Below are 21075 nucleotides of genomic sequence, written 5' to 3' on the forward strand. Positions count from 1 at the left end.
ATCCAGGAAACTCTTAACTGGTTTAACAAGAATGAGCTCCACACCTTTTGAAAAACACGGATCTGCCAGGAGAATTGGGGAGAAAAGAGGAAGTGCCTTCAGGCAGCTAGGGTCTGAGGAGATTGAGAGTGCTGATAAGAGCAAATGAGTATCTTGGGTCCTTCTGCTCCATCCCAGTCTTGTGTGTTTATTGGTTTTTTTTTTCTAAGATCTCTTCCACCAAGACAGCCAGACTCATAGAAAGCCATTCCACAACCACGTGGGTCTGTCTGAGATCCTGAAGACCCGCAGCACTGCCTTTTCTCTGGATTGTTTTTCCTTTGGACACATGGGGCAAACACTGAGTACATCACTCCCCAGTGTAGCTAGCACTATAATTTAATCCCATCTTCTTCTTCCCATTCGCAAGCAGCTGCACTGTGGTGTTCTGTAACATCACTGAATTTCCCATACCCTTATGAGACACATCATGTATCCTGGTTCTGTGTCCATAGGTACTTTATTGAGTCTGTATTTTCAAATTTACATAAATTGTGTCCACAGCAATGGAAGAGTGGGTGAAGGGAGACGTCGGACAAGGAAAGATATGACAAAATAATAATTTATAAATTATCAAGAGTTCACGATGGAGGGGAGAGCGGGGAGGGAGGGACGAAATGAGGAGCTGATGCCAGGGGCTTAGGTGGAGAGCAAATGTTTTGAGAATGATGAGGGCAATGAACGTACAAATGTGCTTTACACATTGATGTACGTATGGGTTGTAATAAGAGTTGTATGAGCCCCCAATAAAATGATTTTAAAAAATTGTGTCCACAGACCTTTGTAGGCTTCTGCCATCTGGCTTCAAACTGCACAGTTAGATTCTAGCCTCTCATCACCCGTCTCCTCCAGTGGTGAGCACCAAGGTAACCACCATCCTCACTACCACAAAGGACGCCATGATATATAGCCTGACCCACTCAGGCACCTGCGGGCTCTACATCCAGAGGTGTGACAACTGGGACATAGGGCTCTGTGGGGGTTCTCCCCCTCTGCCTTCCCTGCAGTGCTCCTGCTAGGGAGCTCCTACCTGCCAACAGTGGCAAGCCCATACCACGGCCATGGGAGAATCTGAGACTCAAGTGTTAAATGCAGTGCCAGACTGAGGAGGCAGGGCTCAAGACCAAGTTTCGCTGACTCCCAGTGCCCATGCTGTACCCGACCTACCTAACCCTCAAACCGTGCTCTGCTGACTCAGTGCTCCAGACAGTGTGAGTACAAGAGGAATCCTACTTGTGGGAAGGCCAGAAAAATATCTCTTCCCTTCACAAGGCAGCCATCTCTCCCCTCACCCCTCCACTCTACCCCACCCCTCCGTCGCCAGGTACTTTAGGCCTGCTGGGAGCCAGAGAAGAAACCTGGACAAGCACAGCCCAAGTTCTCTAGCCCGGGGCCAGCAGCAATATATAATCAGAGGTTATGAAAAGCTCCATTGGCTAACAGCCAGGGAGCTTAGTCCCCCTCATACCTCTGACGCAGACAGATTAGCAGCTGCCATCTGGCAACCAGAGTCCCATCACACAAACTACAAACCACCCTCTGGGTGAATCATGCATGCGTCCAACACCAGTCCCGTCCAATGAAACTTTGATGTCTCTATTAATGAAGATGAAAACTTGAGATATGCCAAAAAACAGATTAAATGGCATCTTGATAACATGATTATCTCTGAATTATTAGCTGCGTAGTGACACAGCCAAGTGACTAATCCTGAGGAAGGCTGGCCACTTCTGAGGGAGGATTCATGACTTCCAGCCTCCAGGGTAGCGTGCCTTACGTCAGAGGGGTGCTGTCCTTCAGGGGACACCAGGAAGGAGCTGCTCTGTAGAGGCATCTTTTTCCAGACGAATTGTTCTTTCTCGAAGTTTGAAGGGACCAGTGAAGAGTGATCTGAAACAAGACGGGCAAGGAAGAGAAGTCAGGGGGAAAGATGGGAAATAATCACAAGACTCTGGACAATGTTTATACATCCAAGTATACCAGCGCGGATAAAATGGGCAGGAAGGACACCAAGGAAAGCCGAGAAATCACAGCCATTCTCCTGTTTCCGTGCCGTTTCTGCTTTTAATTTGCGGTTGATCAATTTGCACTTGACGACAAACCTACAGATTGGTGGGTTGAGCTCACCTTGCAGCACTACAATGGGAGAACCTGGAGACCAGCGTCCAGGAAGATGACAGAAAGAGAGCTCTGGAGGAGCCCCACCCTGTAACACAGGGAGTCACCAGGGGTCAGAATGAGCTTCAAGGCAATGGTTTTCTCTGTTCGATGAAGCAGATGCTCATATAATCTCTATGAAGGAGACAATGGCATTTCCATTTCCCATATCATAAAGATAAGGGTTGAAAGTGCCAGCAACTTGTCTGAGCTCAAAATTTTACCAAGCAGAGACTCAACTTCCCATGTTCCCTCGTCCTAAATTGGGGGTCCTAGGATTAAACTATCCATATTTAAGGCACCGTAGACAATTTTAAGGATTCAAAGGAGCAGGGAGGGTCCTGATCATGACTGGGCAACTCATTTGAAAGGTGATTTAACAATAGGGGTCTGGGAACGCTCTAAGACAGATGTGGTGCTGATTGTACAATTTCCCTTATTATGACTGAAGGATTGAATGACTCGATTGTATGATGTATAAATTATGTGCCAATAAAAGTGTTGGGGACAAAATGGAAAGGTGATACAAATGTGATTTTTCAATAAGACAAAAGATTAGGGTTCATCGAGTTGTGAAAGAGAAGGTGGTGGTAGTGAAGCTCTTATGTGAGTAATTTCTGAATAAAACTCTTTTTATTTTAGTCCAAGGGATGTATGTGGTGAAAATAGACTGAAGGGTTGTTGGTGCGAATCCCCACAAAGGCATGGAAGAAGGCCTATCAGATGATGTACTTCCAATGAGATGCTCTCCATTAAAAACCCTACTAAGCACACAGCTGTACTCTGAACGACATGGACTCACTATGAGCTGGAATCCACCGGGCAGCCATAGGTTTGGTTGGGTTTGGTATGATTTGATTGGGTTCATTAGAATTATGTAAGCAAAATTGCCCTTGGCTATGGAGTGTATGTAGAAGAGTATTCTTCAAAAGTTGTAACCACTCCACTCTCCTTTAAAGAAGATGATGTAAATCTGTATTTCACGGCATATCCCACCTTCCATCTTCCACGACAGTGTTTCCAGCTCTCAAATGCTTTCCCAAAGAGTCCTTTGTTTTCACATTTACACCATGGGAGAACCACAGTCTTGCATGCCTGGGGGGCACAGTTCCTGTTCCTCTTAATGTTCTTTGAGGCTAGGGAACAAAACGGAACCAGAAGGGGTACTATCAGAGGTGTAGGGCAGAGAGGGTGAAGTTCCCAATAACACTCTTCCCGGGCAGCCCTTGTGACCCTGGAAGGCAGAGTAAGTGGTGGCTCCACACAGCTACCCTGGCCCCTTCTCATCAAAGCAGTTTTCTTCTTTCTTGGAACTTCCCCATAAAAAGCCTTCCTGATTGCCCTGTGTCTTTTGAGAAACTCTGTCAAGATTACTCCGCTGGGTTCCTCTCAACTCTCACCGTAACCCTCTGAGAGGAGTTGTCTGCTTTAAATGTCACGGGCCAAACGCAGCCCCTTGGAAACCACTGTTTGCATTACAGCTGGACACCCTGACTACAGAAGACAAGTATTCCGAGGGAACTGAGCTGAAGAACCAAGTGATTGATCGCAGTGATGATTCAACACATTCTGTTTGGAATACACACAAGCACGTATGTACTGAAACCCAAGTGGCAATACCTTATCCTATGAAACCGCCGAGAATGTAACTTAGCTACAAATGTCTATAAATCTCAAAGTTTAATCATAGCAGGTCAAGGTTATGCACTGGTGGAGTGGTGTGTAATCTAAATTGTGTATTGTATAAGGATTATCTTCTAAATACATCAATAGAAAACTCTACGTTTTCTTCTCTCTCCTCATGGACAATTCTACGTACCCTAGACAGACACACAAATGGTTATTCTCAGACTTCAGATCTCCTCCACCTGCTTCAGTCAGATGCATAATTATGTGGACATGATTGTTTACTTTCCACACGATCACAAGCAATTTTACTTTTGGGTTTCGCTCTTGGAAATCCCTTTTGTAAAGCAAGTGAAATCATATTGCCACCTTGTCTATTCTCCTGGTTAACGGCCCCATCACGCCACTGCCGATCATCCACCAGTCATTGCCATTGTCATTCCAAGTCCATTCTATTCCTTTTGTGAAGCATTCACAAACTGGTGCTTTTCAAGGGAGAAATTGTCTTAGAAACTTCCATAAACGGCACATAATTGTAAATGGCTTTAAAAAGCCATATGGAAGTATGAATAGTCTTCTTTTTTCCTACCATCATTCCTGAATGTTCTTTCACTTTGTGTTTTGCAATACCTTTTGCACCTAGCTTGAGTCAAAATAGTCGCTGGCCATTTGCCAGTTAGAAATGTCCTAGAAAATGAATTGCTTCTTTTGTAAATAAGAAAAAAACCTCGGTAACTTTTGGAAATATTGCTTTGAAGTTCTGTGCCAGGAGTTATAGCTAGCGAGTGATAGTGCTTTCTGTGGGGGCAAAGGAGTACAGTGAGTTTATTGTCTGTTCGGGAAGTATAAATCATGATTCAGGTAATATTCTGTGCTTGCCTTCATATCTTCTAGTGGCTGCAGTTTAAGGAATCACAAATATTCTTTCAGGAAAGAATCTCATATATTCTATGTCAGAATGGTCTTTCGGTGGAAGCTAAACTTTCAAACGACACTAGCATCGCATGGTAATTGGGTCCAATCGTTTGACTACTGTCAACTTGGCTGAGGCTTAATGAGACCCCATGATTTAAGAATGATTTCACAATGTCAGTGTCGGTCCATGATGTGCCACTTAGAAGTGTCTCTTCTGAAAAGATAGGAAAAAGAAGACGAAGACTGACCAAATCAGCAGTTACCTTGTAAGAATACTTTAGAAGTCTAAGAAGTCAATGAAAGCAGGTGAATTCCTTTCATTGACTTCTTAGACTTCTAAAGTATTCTTACAAAGTAACTGCTGATTTGGTCAGGTGAACTCCTCCACATAAAAATCATGGTCCCTCACAATCCTTTTCCACATGATTCCACCACCATTATGATCAACTCAGTGCTGCTTAACTTTTGAGTTCCTGTTGGCAATTTGATCCTGTATGGGTACTTCTTTGTGAAGAACGCCATGCTTTGAAGAGCAGGACAGTTGAGCTGTCCCACAACCATTCCCAGTGGCCGCCGACCTAGTTGTTGTGAGGCAGAGCCTGTTGCCATCTTATTTACATGCATAATATTTAAATTTGATAAATGACTACTTATTGGAATAGCCCTGCAGGCATTGACCTAAGTAATGACTCCAGTTCACTCAGTAACAAAACCTTAGCCCTGAAGTGCCCGTCGAATGCTTTGCTTCCATGTCGCTTGCAATGGCCTTTAGGCAGAGAGCCACTGCATTGCTCTGCTCTGAGAAAGATCACTCACCTCCCACAGAAGGCACCAGGTCTGTAAGGCCCCATACTTGGGGATCTCCTCTCTCAATGCAAATAGGAAACCTGAGCCTAGAAAGTAATTCCAGACTATGCCAGAGACCAAGAAAGCTCGGAGCATTCTCAAAAGGATGCCTTGGAAGGCTGTTTGGAACTGGCATTGTGGATTGAATGCTCCTCATTCAAAGATGGCACAACTCGCGGACACTGGCACCAGTGGGACAGAAAGTCAGGGCTGCAGAGATGTGTCGGCAGCATAAGTACTTCTGATTCCGTGGCCACCTAACCAGAAAAATAAAACAACAACATTCCAGTGAGCTTCTTAAGAGATACCAAGTTCTCTAAAGTCACGCATCAGTTATAAATTCTGCATCTGAAGCTACCTATCGGTTAAAATTCCTGGCTCTCGTCATGTGAACGAAGTACAGTCACTAACGTATCTGAGGGGCTTATTCGTGGTCAATTTCAATGTTACTGTTCCCAGCAGAAACCTATCTCGTTCTTTTTAAATGATGGCAGATTTTACTCCTCAATCGGTGAATGTCTCCTGGCAGCATCGTGTTGATGCAAGTATGCATATGTCCCCTCCGGGCCATATTCCATCATTAAATGGCACTGTATTTAAGTACCCGGACCATGGTGGACACTCCTGGGAACTTTATTCCTAATCTATCATCTCTCTCTTCAATGTGCAATATTAACTAGATAAGCCCAGGTTAACATGCATTTGCCTAAAACAAAATGAGTCTCTCTTTTCCTTCAATACCTACATTTCACTCATCCCTCTCATACTCTCTCCAAGCTATTCAGAAATTAGGGTGGGACACAAATTAAGAAACATTGTTAACGTTATTGGTGATTAACATGATAACGTGATTGGTGTCACTCATTGTACATGTGGAGAATGCTGAAATGGCAAACGTTGCGTGATCTATGTTTTTACAACAATTCAAATGCATCCAGTATCTCACCCTGTTTTTATATATATCTCACCCTTTATAACCAATTAGAAGTCTTCCAAAAATCTATATAAAATCAGAATGATTCAAATACGTTCCTACATTCCTGTAGTAGATCTTCTGGGTATTGGTACCCTGTGTTGGTTATGCACTGATTGATTGGATTTACTAATAGTTGGTTTAAAATTCTAGCACCAATATTCATTATGAAAATTGCTCTTAAAATTTCTCAGGTCTTGGCATTAAGGTCAGCTATCTTCACATATGATTTTATCATCTTTCCTCTTTTATCGTCTAATAGAATTTAAATAACACTGATACTGATTTTTGTCAGATTGCGTGTGTGTGTGTGTGAAAATAAACACAGCAAGGCACCAGTTCAACCTTTTCTACATGTTAAATTGATTACATCCACCCAGTTGTGCAAACATTTTCGTTATCCTTTGCCCAATTATTGAACCATCGCTGAACTAAATTCACTGCCTCTGACGTTTCTCATCTCTTTTAAGTTATTGTCAATTTGATCCCGTCTTGGTAATTCTTTAAAAGAGTACAATGCTCAAAGCAGATATATTTTACTTCTTCAGCGAAATGCTTGTTGGATTTAAAGATGAATCCAAGCCACATGTGTGAACAAAATGAAACGAGAAATGAATCCAAGGTATGGTTTCAGTTTGAAGACTACAGCAGACGTGACCCAGGCCATGGTGTTGTCCATCACCTCATGTGCGGGTGACAGCCGGACAGTGAATATAGGCTTTTAAATTATGGTGTTGGGGAATAAACCAAACAAGTCTGTCTTGGAAGGATCACCGTCAAAGTGCTTCTTGGAAGGGAAGATGGCAAGACTTTGTGTCACCTACTTCAGTCGAGTTATCAGGAGGGACCCATCTCGAGCTAGGTAAAACAGGTCAGAGGAAAGGGGTGGAGCATTAATGAGCTGGACTGATGGGGTGGCTGCCACGACGGGTTCAAATGAAGCCATGGTTGGAGGATGGCACAGGACGGGTCAGCGTTTGGTTTCTGTTGTGTGTGGAAGTCCAAATCAAATCAATGGCAACTACCAACATGGCTTTAAGACGACTTCAGGGGATGCTACCAGTTTCAGATTGAAAGATTACCTGAGAGCAATCGTTCCCGGGCGTCACCCAACATTATTGACACCTGAAAGTCGGGATTCTATGAGAATGTGAAATTCTGTGCAGATTTCCTCCCTTTTGATATGAATTTTTATTTAGAATTTTTAGACAAAAATGTTCTGTAATGGTCGCCTGAGCACTTCAGTTCTCAAGGTAAAGGAGGCTGTAGTGTTCGTGCAGGCAATTGGACATCGACACGTCGGTTCCACCTGCATTTCTGCCACCCTTTTCCCACCGCTGTTCTGAGCAAGCAGAGGCCAGTTGATGTGCCTGGAATGACTGGCGTGATTGAATTTTAAAGGACCATAATGAACTCGTCCGTAAAACATCTGCCTGGTGACTTTTCTTAATGCTAACCGGTTCCTTTTGCTAGTCTCTTCCTTAATACTTGATCTCTCCCTGCTTTCTTCCTCATCCTTGAGTTAATTTTAGGAGTTTGTTTTTTTTTGCTAGGAAGTCAGCTACTGGCTTCAGATTTAACAATGTCTTTCTATAGAGTTGTACATAATGCCTGCTTCTTAAATTTCTCACCTTCTCCTTGGCTGTGGCTCAAATCTCCTTTCCACTGATTCAGCTCTTTGGAGTTTCTGTCTCTCCTAGTGAATCAGGATTGACAGTGGGTTATCTATTTCATCAGCATTTCCTTTTTCTTTTATTTTACATATGCGAATGATAGGCATAAAGCATTTATTAAAAATCACAAAGAGTTGATTTTAACAAAATCGCTGACTGAATTAGTCCATCCCCTTGCATGCATCTCTTCATGTTTCGATGTACTCCTTTCAGCTAGTAAGGTGGCACCTTACTGCCGGTGTGAAAATCAGGAGAAACAAGCTCTTCAGATAAATGCAAAATACTGCCAAGGCCAAGCTGAGTGGCAAGAAGAACTCCCAAGAGGGGAATAGGTGGTGTAGGTTAAAAGGGTGCTTTACTCATCACCAGGGCTGAGCAAAAACAAGGCCAAGTGGATGATGTAATCTTTAAAGCTTACAAAGGTACCAGATGTAACGTGCCACATACCAGGGGGCTTCATAAACTTGGTGGACATTTTTTAATTAATTTTATTTTACTGGGGGCTCTTAACACCTCTTATCACAATCCATACATATGCCCACTGCATCAAACACATCTGTACATATGTTGTCATCATCTTGTTCAAAGCATTTTCTTTCTGCTTGAGCCCTTGGTATCAGCTCCTCATTTTCCCCCTCCCCTCTCCCACCTTCCCACCCCCATGTCCCCTTGATAGTTTATAAACTATTCTTTTTTTTGGCCTGTCTTACCCTGCCCGCTGTCTTCCTTCACACACTTTTCTGCTCTGTTCCCCTGGGAGGGGGGCCATACATCGATTATTGTGATCAGTCCCTCCTTCCTCCCCCATCCCCTTACCTTCCTAGTATCCCTACTCCCCTTATTGGTCCTGAGGGGTTCATCTGCTCTGGATTCCCTGTGTTGTAAGTTCTTATCTGTACCAGTATAGATGTTCTGAACTAACCAGATTTGTACAATAGACTTGGGGTCATGATAGTGGGGGTGGGGGTGGGGAGGAAGCATTAAAAAACTAGAGGAAGATTGGATGTTTCATCGGTGCTGTACTGCACCCTGACTGGCTCGTCTCTTCCTTGTGGCTCTTCTGACAGGGAGTGTCCAATTGACTACAGATGGGCTTTGGGCCTCCACTCTGCCCTCCTCCTCATTCCCACTGATACGATTTTTTGTTTTGTTTTGTGTCTTTGATGCCTTCCTCAGTATTTTCAAAGAACCTACTGTTTAGTTTATTTCTCCCTTTTTGTCTGCTCTTCATTAGTTTTAACTTTTGTTTATTTTATTTTTATTAATTTCCTTATTTGGCATCCTTCTGTTTTATTTTTTATTTTTGTATTGCAGGTGAGTGCTTTCATCATTTATTTTTAATCATTATTGCTTTAATAATAAATGTAATTTAAGGATATATACTAGACTTGAATACAAAGTTTGTTGGAAAGTTATATATAATACGTAATATTCTTACTTTCATGACTTTCCAGCTTGTCTGTCATTTAAATGCAATTTTTCTCTTTAATCTAAGAATTGTTAATGAGAGTTTCTTAATTTTTAAGAAAGAATTTGGTAAAGTCCTATGTTCATTTCTAGTTTCATTTTGTTCACAAATGTGGCTTATAAAAAGTCTACTTTCTGAGATTTATTCTGCTTTATTCTGTGGACAAATACATTTTTACTTTTCCAAAATCTCCACAAATACAAGTACTCACAGACATTGTACTCATTCATTTAAACACACACACAAATGTGTGTGGTTCTGGGTTATTGCATTCAAATGTACTATATCCGTGCCTTCTTTTGTTTTCTTAACCTAGTGAATTCTGAGAATATATGTTAAATTTTCCCAATGTAATTGTATACTTTTCTCATAATCCTGAGCTTTGCTTCACATATTTCTCTGCTTTGTTGTTTGAGTTTTGTGGTATTTCCTTAACTCATTATGATTTTATTACATACATCTTTCTTATATTAGCGGTTATCTCATATATCTGTATCCAATTCTTTATTTGCAATATCTCACTTTATCCACAATTTTTATAGATAGCATATACCTGGAGATTGGTTTTAATATAATCTGACATTTGATAGGAAATTACATGTATCCCTATTTCCTACCAGAATTTATGTATTTATTCATGCCTCACATCTTATTTTTAATTCCTATTTTTACATGTTGTGTTTCCTCTTTATTTCTTTCTTTCTCTTTTTTATCTTGTTTATTTTTAGTTAATTTTCTCTTTTTTATTTTTATTCCAACTGTCAATTTGGACGTTATTTTTATTTGTCTATGGTTCTTCTGGTGATCCTGGTTTTCTTCCCTCCAAAAACTCAAAACTCCATAAATTCCCAAACTCAGCAGTTTGAAGCTACTAGGGCTTCCTGTCCCTGTACAGAGTGACTGTCTCAGAAACCCACAGGGACAGTTCTACCCCGTCCTGTAGTCGTCTCCAGAGCGGTTATCTTTGCTTTCCTCTTAGTGTATCTTTAGGAATGGTTTCCCTTCACCATGATGTTTACTTCTCCCTCCTATCACAGTATTAAATCTAGAGAGTTTCCCAATAGTTTTTCTTTTCTATCCCAATAACTCATACTTATCTAACACTAAGAATTCTCAATGACATCTTTATCATGATCCACTGTTTCCTCTCCTTTTAACCTCAAGATCTCTGTTGTACTCAGGTGTCATTTGTTGGAGAACTTTCTAAAGGATTTCCCTCAGGAAGAGTCTTACATGTCCAGAAATATTTTTGAACCAAATAAAACTATTGATTATTGATAATATCTCTTTTTGATCATAGAACTTTTCTCACAATAGCTTTTATTTCTTCATCTTTAATTTTAATAATTTTTCTCTATACCCGTAATATTACCATCTTTTAACTTTCAGTGTTGTAGACAAACATAATGGCTGTCCAATTTTCCTTAATTTGAAATGACCTGATTGCTTTATCAGAAAATCTCATGACTTAAAGGCAAGGGTAGGAAGGGAGCGGGGGTTGTTTGGATTTGATTTGTGTTTTAGTGGGTGAGGATTCATTTTTGGTTTTCACTTTTGACCTTTCTTTGTGATCTTTCTATTTTTTCAATTTCTGTCGTGCTGTAGGTGAAAGTTTACAAAGCAAGTTTTGTTTTGTGTTGTGTTGCAGTTAGTGTTGTGGGAAATCCACTGAGACTGCCATTTGCTGGGACCTGTTCACAGAATGAGAAAGCAGGATGGGGCACAGGGGAGAGTTGAGCAGCAATGTGGGCGTAACAGAGGACTCGGGTGATACTGGGGAGGTTGTGATGACTCTTCAGAGTTATCAAGTTGAGACAAACAGACTAGGAGTTGACACACCCACATCAGCAAGTCACTGGACAGCTTCTGGGAAAGGGCATAACTGGGGGGAATCAGCTGCCTTCAACTGAGAACAATTCGCAAGGAACCTTGATGGGACAGTCCAAGAAGAAACAAACTCCTTGCCACGGAGTCCATGAAGACTCGCAGAGACCCTACAGGACAGGGTAGAACTGCCCCCTGTGATTTTCAGGAGCTACAGCTCTTTCCAGGAGTAGAAAGTCCCTGCTTTCTCCCCCGGAGAGGCTGGTGATTTCAAACTGCTGACCTTGAGGATCTCAGCCCAACATGTAACCACTACGCCACCAGAGCTCCAGCACAAGGTAAAACCCCCCAAAAACCATCATTGTACAGGTTATACTCATCTGGCCTTTGAAAAAAGTACTTGCAGGTCTTCCAGTAGCTCACAGGTCTGGTTATGGTTAGCTTTGATCTTTGCCTCTGTGGGTGGTCCCATTCAAAAGCAAATAGAAATTGTCATGCTGGGTCAAATCAATACAGAAAAAGGAAGGCATCTTCTAAGTCCAGGACAGAACACCACTGGTTTGGGGAGGGAATCTGACCCAGAATGGTGTAAGGGGTTAGTACCCCAGAATGTGTAGAAATGACTGCCTCGTTAGCTGTCCTTAAATCTTGACCCATCCTGTAGACCCCAGCCTAATTCCTAACTGGTAGGATAGGAGTATTGCCAGGGGGCATGCAGGTTACTCGCAGCGAATTCTCCAGAAAGGTGTCCACAATGAACTTTAGTCCTTCTCTGACTTATGAGCAGATGGGGCATTTCCTCCCGTCTGGGAAATGGGTAGGATCTTTGAGTCTAGTCATAACTGGATTCCAGTTGCCCATTTCTGAGCGTTAAGCTGGTCCATTTTATCGATATTGATCTCACTTGATTCTCTTTGAATAAGTGATGCCATAATACAGACAGGTTCCTCGGTGTTCACGGAAAACATTCACTCAAGTTCTCACTTTGCTGAGAATGTTTCTCCATAATAATGGCATAGGGCATCCAGGCATAACTAAAACTAGTGCATAAAAGTGGTGGCCTCCCCTAAGCAATGAAGAGAGGAATGGAGTATCTGGCCTGGAGTGTACCCTCTGCACCCTGAAGAGTGGTATTTTGAGAGGAGCGAGAGATCAGTCCTGAAAGAGCAGCTCCCCCGCCAACCGGAAATTAACAGGCCTTCCGGCTACTTCAGGGGTTACCCCAGCCTCTCCATCCAGTTGATGGGGAGTTTATTCGCAGAAGCCAACCAGCGTGAAAGGCCCCCACAGCTCCAGGCCGTGGGATTTCAGGGGGGCAGTCCCTCTTCCAGGGATATCTCACTTCAGGACATTCATTCTCACTTCCAGTGTCCGGCCTTCCCGGATTAGTGGCAGTCCCCACTGGGAGTGCCTCTGGGCGTTCCCTTCTGGAGGCCTTTGCAGGAAAGCGATGAACTGACCAGGCCCATTCTCCTCTCCAGAGCTCTCCCCATTTCCTGTATGCCTCTATTCCAGAGCACCAAGGAAGCTGCCATGGACCCATTCTTAGCTTTTATAATGTCTTCTTGAGGTCAGAGGCCGATTGGGTTATAAACTTATCTTTTAACACAATCAGTCCTGTGGGATTCTCGGGTTCTGCTTACGTAGTGCTTCTTGGGGTGGTGCAGGGGTGGGGCACTCTAGAAAGGCAGGCTGGTTCTCCTGAAGCCCCTGGTCAATGGTTATAAGTTTGTTCTAATTAATCAGCTTCAGTTGAGAATCGTTCATTCCTCATAAAAGACAAAAGAGCCTTTTGTCTCTTGACCACTTCCCTTCAGTTGAGTCATCATCTCAGAGAGACACATTATTAGGTATTGCTTCTGTTCCCGGCGGTGGTGCAGTATAAACTGAAAATGGAGCAGTAGGAACGTACCAGTTCGTCTGCAGGAAACGTCTGGACAATCTGTCCCCATAAAGATTCCCAGACCAGGAAAAACGAAAGGAATCCAGGAGAACAAGGCAAGCATTACCAAACTGTCAACCTAGAAAGCCCTCTGGTCCAGTCTGTCGCACAGGGGACTGGTTCAACAGCGCCCGCACAGTGACGGCACAGCTGGCTCGATGGGCTGTTTTTGTGTTTGATTTGTATTGTATTGTTTATTTCGACTTGCTTTAATTAGTCCTTACTTAAACGCAGGTCTGTGCATCAGAAAACTAACATCTTCCATCCACTGCTGGGTTTTATCCTCGGGCGTGCTCATTATTTGCATTTAAGTTTCCTAGACCTGTGCTATAAGTCACTGATCTCTTCCCTCAGGTGATGCGTTGTGAGCACTTCTTTTTACTTCAATCTTCCGGGTCTCTGCTTCAATCATTCTCCTGACTCTGTGTTTCTTCTCTTCTTATTCATCTCCTGGCACTTGCATTCCGATGCAGAGAGCAGCTGTGTCATAGGATTTAAGCAAGCACAACTTGGGCACTCCAGGCCTTCTCACCTGCAACCAGGTGACTTGCCTTCTGGGACCTTCCATGTATTCACATATGAAGTAGGGTTAGAATATAGTACAGTACTTAGGAGGCTGCTAAATGAAATAGTACACTGAATTGCATGGCATATTAGGAGAGCTCAGTAACGATGTTAATAATTGTGACAGTGTTAATAGTTAGTAATTAATAACACTGACAGTGTTAATAATAGTACCAACATGCTTAGAGTTGGGTAGAGTGCTAGTTTGGCAGAAGCAAGATAAGAAGATGAGACACCAGAGAGAGGACAGGAATCAGGGAACTGTCACCTGGAGACCAGTTCTCTTGGAGACTTGGTGAAAGAGATTTTACAGCCTCTTCCAGTGATAGAGACATTTTCCTAAACCAGGGCCATATATTATGTCCATTGTACTCAATAATAAGGCAGGTACCTCTCAAGGGACCACCTTTCCCACCAATCAGCCTCAAAGAAGGCCAGAGGCATGGAGTGCCAGCGAGGTGGTGAGCTGAGCCAGCAGCCGCTGCAACCACCAGTGTTGCATATGCAGGCCTCCGTACTTCGAACGCTTCAGCATTAAGGCTCCTTCGTGCGGAGCAAGAGAGAGCACTTTGTGGGGTGACGTGAAGTCAGCAGAGCAGGAGCCTCCACCTCAATAGTTTTCCATTTGGCCAGTGATCTGTCCGAAGCTGCATGGGCTCCAGGGCCCAATGGTCTGGTTTCTAAACCCAGTTCTACAAGTTGTGGGTCATGGGACAAGATGTTTAACTTCTTTGTGCCTCAGGAAAACGGGGAGTTGATTTGAAAACAATTCGATATCACTATTTTCAAAGCATTTTTTCTCTCTTGTAGAACTCAGTCTGACTCATAGTGCCTTTATGGGGCAGGGTAACTGCCACTTCCCATCCCACCCCCCACCCCCCATCCTGTGCGCTCCTGAGTCTGCAAATCTTTACAGAAGCAGAAAGTGCCACATAAATGTTTAAGTTTCAGGACGGTCTACTTGTAGTGTTTATCTTCTATGGTGTGTATGTTTTCATTTCTATTTGATAGGATTATTCTATGTATTACAGTCCCCCTTCTAAAGATGAATTGACCGAGTGGGCGCACCAAGGGGCTCAGTCGTAGGAACGGTGGTGAGGGTGGCCCTGGACCAGGCAAAGTTCCCTCGTGTTGTACAGGAGTCAGGGCAACCAATAACGCCGTCGGTGCTGGTTTTAGGATCAACTCGCCTTTCACACTTTACTCATCTCTTCGCTGTCACATGCTGAACTGGCTTGTTCACAGGGAGCATCTCCATTCCTCTCCAACAAAGACTCATCCTAATGATAGAGTGACATATTGTACTCAGTGATCCATATGCTTGAATGTTTTTAAACAGATATATAAACTGGTGTGTGCTATGTCATGTGCTTTTTGACAAACAATAAGATGATTATAGCAACCAAGAGGTCTTATGATACGTATTTTAAAACAACATGTTGTTTCTGGGAAAAACTAGAAAAAAGTGAACATTTAATAAATGTGTGTTACTTAAAAACACTTTTGTAAACTCAAGCAATGAATAGTTGAAAACCACAAAAATGATACTAAGTGGGGTGAGCCAGAAGGATAGATTTTGATGATATATTAAGTGGAAAAGCTGGTTCCAAAGAGTATGTTGCAATTATATATGTAAAGTGTGTGTATAATGATGTATAGCAAGGTGCTCGTGATGAGTGGACTTTAGTGAGTTGAAAAAGTCGCTGTTTTATGTTCTTTCTAGTTGACTTTCTGTACACTCTAGTCCCCTTTGTAATGATATGTACTGCTTTTACAAAGAAATAGTAGAAACTACTAGATTATGGTAGAAAACAAAACCAAGCACCTCCTTTAACCAGCTGCAACTGTACTCTGTTTAATCCTTTGATCTGCTTCCTCATCAAACAATGTATTTGGTTGATAGGTGGCTCTGTTGGCTTTAGTCCTGCATATTGTTATTTGGCTTGAACTTTAGACATCTGGGTAAGAAAGCCTATAGTTATTTTATACACTCTGTCTCTCTCTTTACCTGTCTTACCGTCACAGAACGGCAATTAAAAATCCTCATGCTTGATAGATTGAAATCAACGGCAACTAGTCTGCATGGCCAAGGCACATCTGGCTTTGTAGATTTGGAGAATTAAGTGAAACCTAGGTTGACTCATGTTTCCTCTTTGTCCCCTTTCTGCAACGTCTTACAGAGCATGATGCAAAGAAATAGCTCGGCCGTATTTGAAGTGATCACCAATGTCAGAAACTCTGTCCTTACACTTTTTACTTCCTGCTACATTTCCTTTGGCCCGCCCTGAGGTGTCTGGGAAGAGAGGCCTGGGGATCTGTTTCCAATGGGCCTCATACCCTAACTAGGGCAGTTCCATCCTACCAACATAAAACTCCACGAGTCAGGAACAACTCCACAGTAATTAACTATAACAACAATTCATGGACTTTGTCCCCACTAAAAATGTGTACCACCACTTGTCTGCCAGGAAATCCTACTGGGGTAACCTTGTATGTCGCTGTGATGCTGGCCGCTATATCACCAGTATTTCAAATGCCAGCAGGGTGACTCGAGGTGAACAGGTTTCAGGGGGAGCTTCCAGACTAAGATGACACTAAGAAGAAGGAATAGGCTGTCCACTTCAGAGGTAGTAGCCACTGAAAACTTTACCTACCAGCCGAAATGGTTAGCTGTACTGGAAATCTTATGAATACCAGTGGAACGTTGTCATTTATACTGTGGGAGGATGAGGCACTCAGCTCAGGGAGCACTCAAAAGATGACCGAGGAAGAGCCTTAAGGACCTTCGCTTGCTGATGAGGCGTGACACAAGACAAAAAGAAACAACTCTAAATATCCATTGATAATCAGTACACGGAATATATGAGGTATGACTCTAGGAAAATTAGAAGTCTTCAAACATTAAATAGAACTCATAAAGATCAATATCCTAGGCATTTTTTAGTTGAAATGAACTGTATTGACCATTTGGAATGAGATTTTCATACAATTGTCAACAACAGAAATGATAAAAATAAAAGGGGCTTGTGTCATTTTTAGTGTCATAAAATATATTTCAAGATTTATCATGAAGTATAATGCTGTGTGTGATAGGATAATATCTATATACATATAACGAAATCCAGCCAATGTAACTATTATCTAAATTTATGCCACAACACTAAACAAAAGTGATGTAGAAACTGAAGAATCCTACCAACTTCTTTAGTCTGACATTGGTCAATCATGCAATCAAGAGGCACCGATATTTATTGTTTGATGCAATTGGAAAGTGGGAAACAAAGAGGAAGGAACATTAATTGCAAAATATGAACTTGATGCTAGAAATGAAGCTGGAGATCACATTATAGGATGGACTTCTTCATTACAACATAAATGGCAACTATCGCATATACTTTGCCAAATGCAATACACGGGAATCAAATTGACTACATCTGTGAAAAGAGAGGCTAAAGAAGCTCAATATCTGCAGCCAAAAACAAGGCCAGGGGCTGACTGTGGAGCAGCCCATCAACTGGTCAAATGGAAGGGGAGGATGAAATTGAAGAAAAGTAAAACAAGTCTTCGAGAGCCAAAATGTGGTCATGAGTATATCCCTCCTGAATTTTAAGACCATCTCAAAACAGTTGTGACTCAGTGAGCACAAGTGACAAAAGATCTGATGTCAAGACATCATACATGAAGAAAGCACAAGGTCATTAGAAAGACAGGACAGACAAGAGCTGTTATTGCCCCCACAGTCCCCTCTGTCCCAGCCGCTCCCTGCAGGGATGTCATCCTCAGGGCCTGGTGTGCCAGCATGGGGTCCAGTTGTCCCTTTCTCTTCTTCCTTGTGGGTCTGCTTCCATGTGGGCATAGCATGCTGGCTCCTCTCCCCAACCTGTAGTTTGAGTGTTGTTCTCTGTCACCCATCTTTCTAGGGAGGGGGTGAGATTGGCTCTGGGTGGGGCCAGCCCTGGAGCCCTCTCTTTTCATACATTCCTCCACGCGGTCACATGCAGTGCTGCTTCTCCAGACTAGACCGGACTGTGTACACAGGTGTAGATAAGATATGGGGGCTCTTGACACATGAAATCCAGGAACAGGAGTGAGAATAGTGATACCAAAGGAGTAGGGGAAATGGGGCAGAGGAAGGGAGAAAGGGGAACTGATCGCAATGATCGACACTTAACCATACACCCCTCTCCAGGGGGGAGAACAACAGAAACCATGGGGGAAGGGAGACAGCGGTCTGTGTAAGATATGAAAATAATAATAATTTATAATCTGTCAAGGGGATAGGAGGGAGGGGCATAAAGAGAGGATAGATAGTAAATGTCTAGAAAAGAATGAAGGCAACATGTACAAACATGCCTGATTCAATTGATGTATGGATTGTAACAAGAGTTGCAAGAGTCCCCAATAAAGTGATCTTTATAAAAAAATTACAGGCAGTCCCAGGTTAGGAATGTCCCATTTAGAATTAGCCCATCATTAAGAACCTATACCACAAAGCATATTTTATTAAAACTTGGAGGTACATATAATGGTTAGTAATAAATGACAGGCACTAGCTTTTGGTATGTTTCCCTGGATACGAAATTCAGGATAAATCTATAATGTGAAATCCAGGTAAATCTAGAGAGACAGTAGCTATTTTAATGGTTTCTTGGGGATATGGCAGGAGAGGTTGGAGGGAAATGGAGCTAATAATGAGTACAAGAAAGAAGAATGTGCCCTATAATTAATTGTGGTGGTGATTGTACAGTTCTTTTTAATATGGTTGAGCTACTGAATTGTATGATATGTGCATTATATACTAATAAAACTATAAAGCGCAAACAATGACAGGAAAGAAAAGGAGAAACATGGATGTCAGAAGAGACTCTGAAACTTGCTCTTGATCCCAGAACAGCTAAAGCAAATGAATGAAAAGATGATGGAGAAGAACCGAACCGAACATCTCAAAGGGCAGCTCAAGAAGACAACGCGTAATAAAATGTGCAAAGACCTGGAGGTAGAAAACCCAAAAGGAAGCACATACTCAGAATCTCTGAAAGAACTAAAGACAAGCTCAAGACTAGAGTTGCAATACGGAAAGATTCCAAGGACAAAATATTGAATGAAGAAGGAAGCATCAGAAGACAGAAGGAAGACACAGAGCCACTGTACCAAAAAGAGCTAGGCACCATTCAACCCTTTCAAGAAGCAGTATCTGATGGAGAATCAATGGTACCAAAGGAAGACATCCAAGCTGCATGGAAGGCATTAGCCAAAAATAAGACTCCAGGAACTGACAGAACACCAACTGAAATTTCAACAAGTTGATGAAGCACTCGAAGCACTCACTCACCTATGCCAAGAAATTTGGAAGATAGCTATCCAGTCGACCAATTGGAAGAGAGCCATGTTTGTACCCATTCCAAAGAAAAGTGACCCAAAAGAATGTGAAAAATTATTAAAGAATATCACTAATATTACATCTAAGTAAACATTTGCTGAACATTGTTCAACAACCTTTGCAGCAATATATCCGTACGGAGCTGCCAGAAATTCAACTCTGATTCTGAAGAGGACATGGAACAAGGGATATCATAGCCAATGCCCCTGTATCTTTACTGAAAGCAGGGAATAACCGAAAACTACTTATTTATGTTTTCTTGACTACACAAAGACACGTGACAATGTGGACGATCACAAACACTGGATTGCCTTGAGAAGAATGGGAATTCCAGAACACTTCATTGTGCTCCTGTGGAATCCATGCATGGACCAAGTGGAAGAAGGCGGTATAAAATCAGGAGAGGTGTGTGTGAGGGTTGTAGCCTCTCAACCTGTATGCTGGGAAAATAATCTCAGAAACTGTACTGTATGAAGAAGAATGCAGCATTGGGACTGGAATCAACATGCACTATGCAGAGGATATGATTTTGCTTACCAAGAGTGAGGAGTAGTTGAAGCACATGCTGATGATAGTCCCGAACTGCAACTCGGTGTAAAGAAATAAATGCTCACCACTGAACCAACATGTGACATGATTGAATTTCATCTTGTTGAGGTCCACAAGCTATGCTCATGGAAGCAGCAGTCAAGAAACCGACACAGTGCACTGGGCCAATCTGCTGCACAAGACCGCTTTTGAGTGTGGAAGCACAAGAAGGACTAAGGCACACATGGTATTTTCAATTGCCTCATATGTGTGTGAAAGCTGGACATTGAAAAAGAAAGCCTGGCCTGTTACTGAGTTGCCATTCGCTCCTTCAGACCCTCGTACTCGGCTCTCGGCCGCCCGCCTCCTTCCGCGGCTGCCTTCCTCAGTCCGCGAGGAAAAGGCATGGAAACATGCCCGCTATCCAGAACCTCCACTCTTTCCACCCCTTTGCTGATGGGACCGAGGATTATATCCATAGAAGAAGTCAACAGCGCAACGGCAGGAAGACCCTGACCACTGTCCAAGGGATCGCTGATGATTTCGACAAAAAGAAGCTAGTGAAGGCCTTTAAGAAGAAATTTGCCTGCAATGCTACTGTGATTGCGCATCCGGAAGATGGAGAAGTGATTCAGCTCCAGGGTGCCCAGCGCAAGCACATATGCCATCCTTGTAGAGATGGGACTGCCTAAGGACGACCAGCTAAAGGTTTGTGGGTTTTAAGTGATTGTGGTCCACTGACGCTTAAGGGAGGGATTCCTTGCAATGAGTTGATCATTTTTCTCGATCTCGCGTCACAAGTTTAAAACCGCACAGCTTGTTCAAGGGTAAGTGACCAGGTTTCGCTGGAAAGTCCCCCTTCCCAGCACAGACATGAACACATGCAGTCACTGAGTGGCTACAGATAGTCCCTGCAGTCGTCTGCTTGTTTTAGGCTGGTGGTGCTTTAAAAAAAAAAAAAAAGCACAGGCCTATATGCAGGATACATCCAAAAACAGTCACTTCATCTTTTGAGATTTTTTGTTTCATGAGATTTCTGTGGCAGTACAGCAAAACTCTCTGTCTCACTCTTGTATGATGCAACCATTTGGGGTCCACTTTGACTCGGACAGCGTAACTCCACGCAATAAACTGAGAAGA

At 42.7% G+C, this 21075-nt stretch overlaps 1 long non-coding RNA gene across 1 annotated transcript; it reads right to left on the reverse strand.

The window, feature by feature from the left end:
- Positions 1–1419: 1419 nt before the first annotated feature.
- On the reverse strand, positions 1420–5829 carry LOC142456293 (uncharacterized). The gene is made up of 3 exons (XR_012786055.1): positions 5554–5829; positions 3193–3332; positions 1420–1929 (listed from the first exon to the last, which is right to left on the reverse strand). It is a non-coding gene; the product is annotated as an uncharacterized LOC142456293 (long non-coding RNA).
- Between the last annotated feature and the right edge of the window lie 15246 nt (positions 5830–21075).

This window comes from Tenrec ecaudatus, chromosome 9, assembly GCF_050624435.1.
Source record: "Tenrec ecaudatus isolate mTenEca1 chromosome 9, mTenEca1.hap1, whole genome shotgun sequence".
Taxonomy (NCBI): Eukaryota; Metazoa; Chordata; class Mammalia; order Afrosoricida; family Tenrecidae; genus Tenrec; species Tenrec ecaudatus.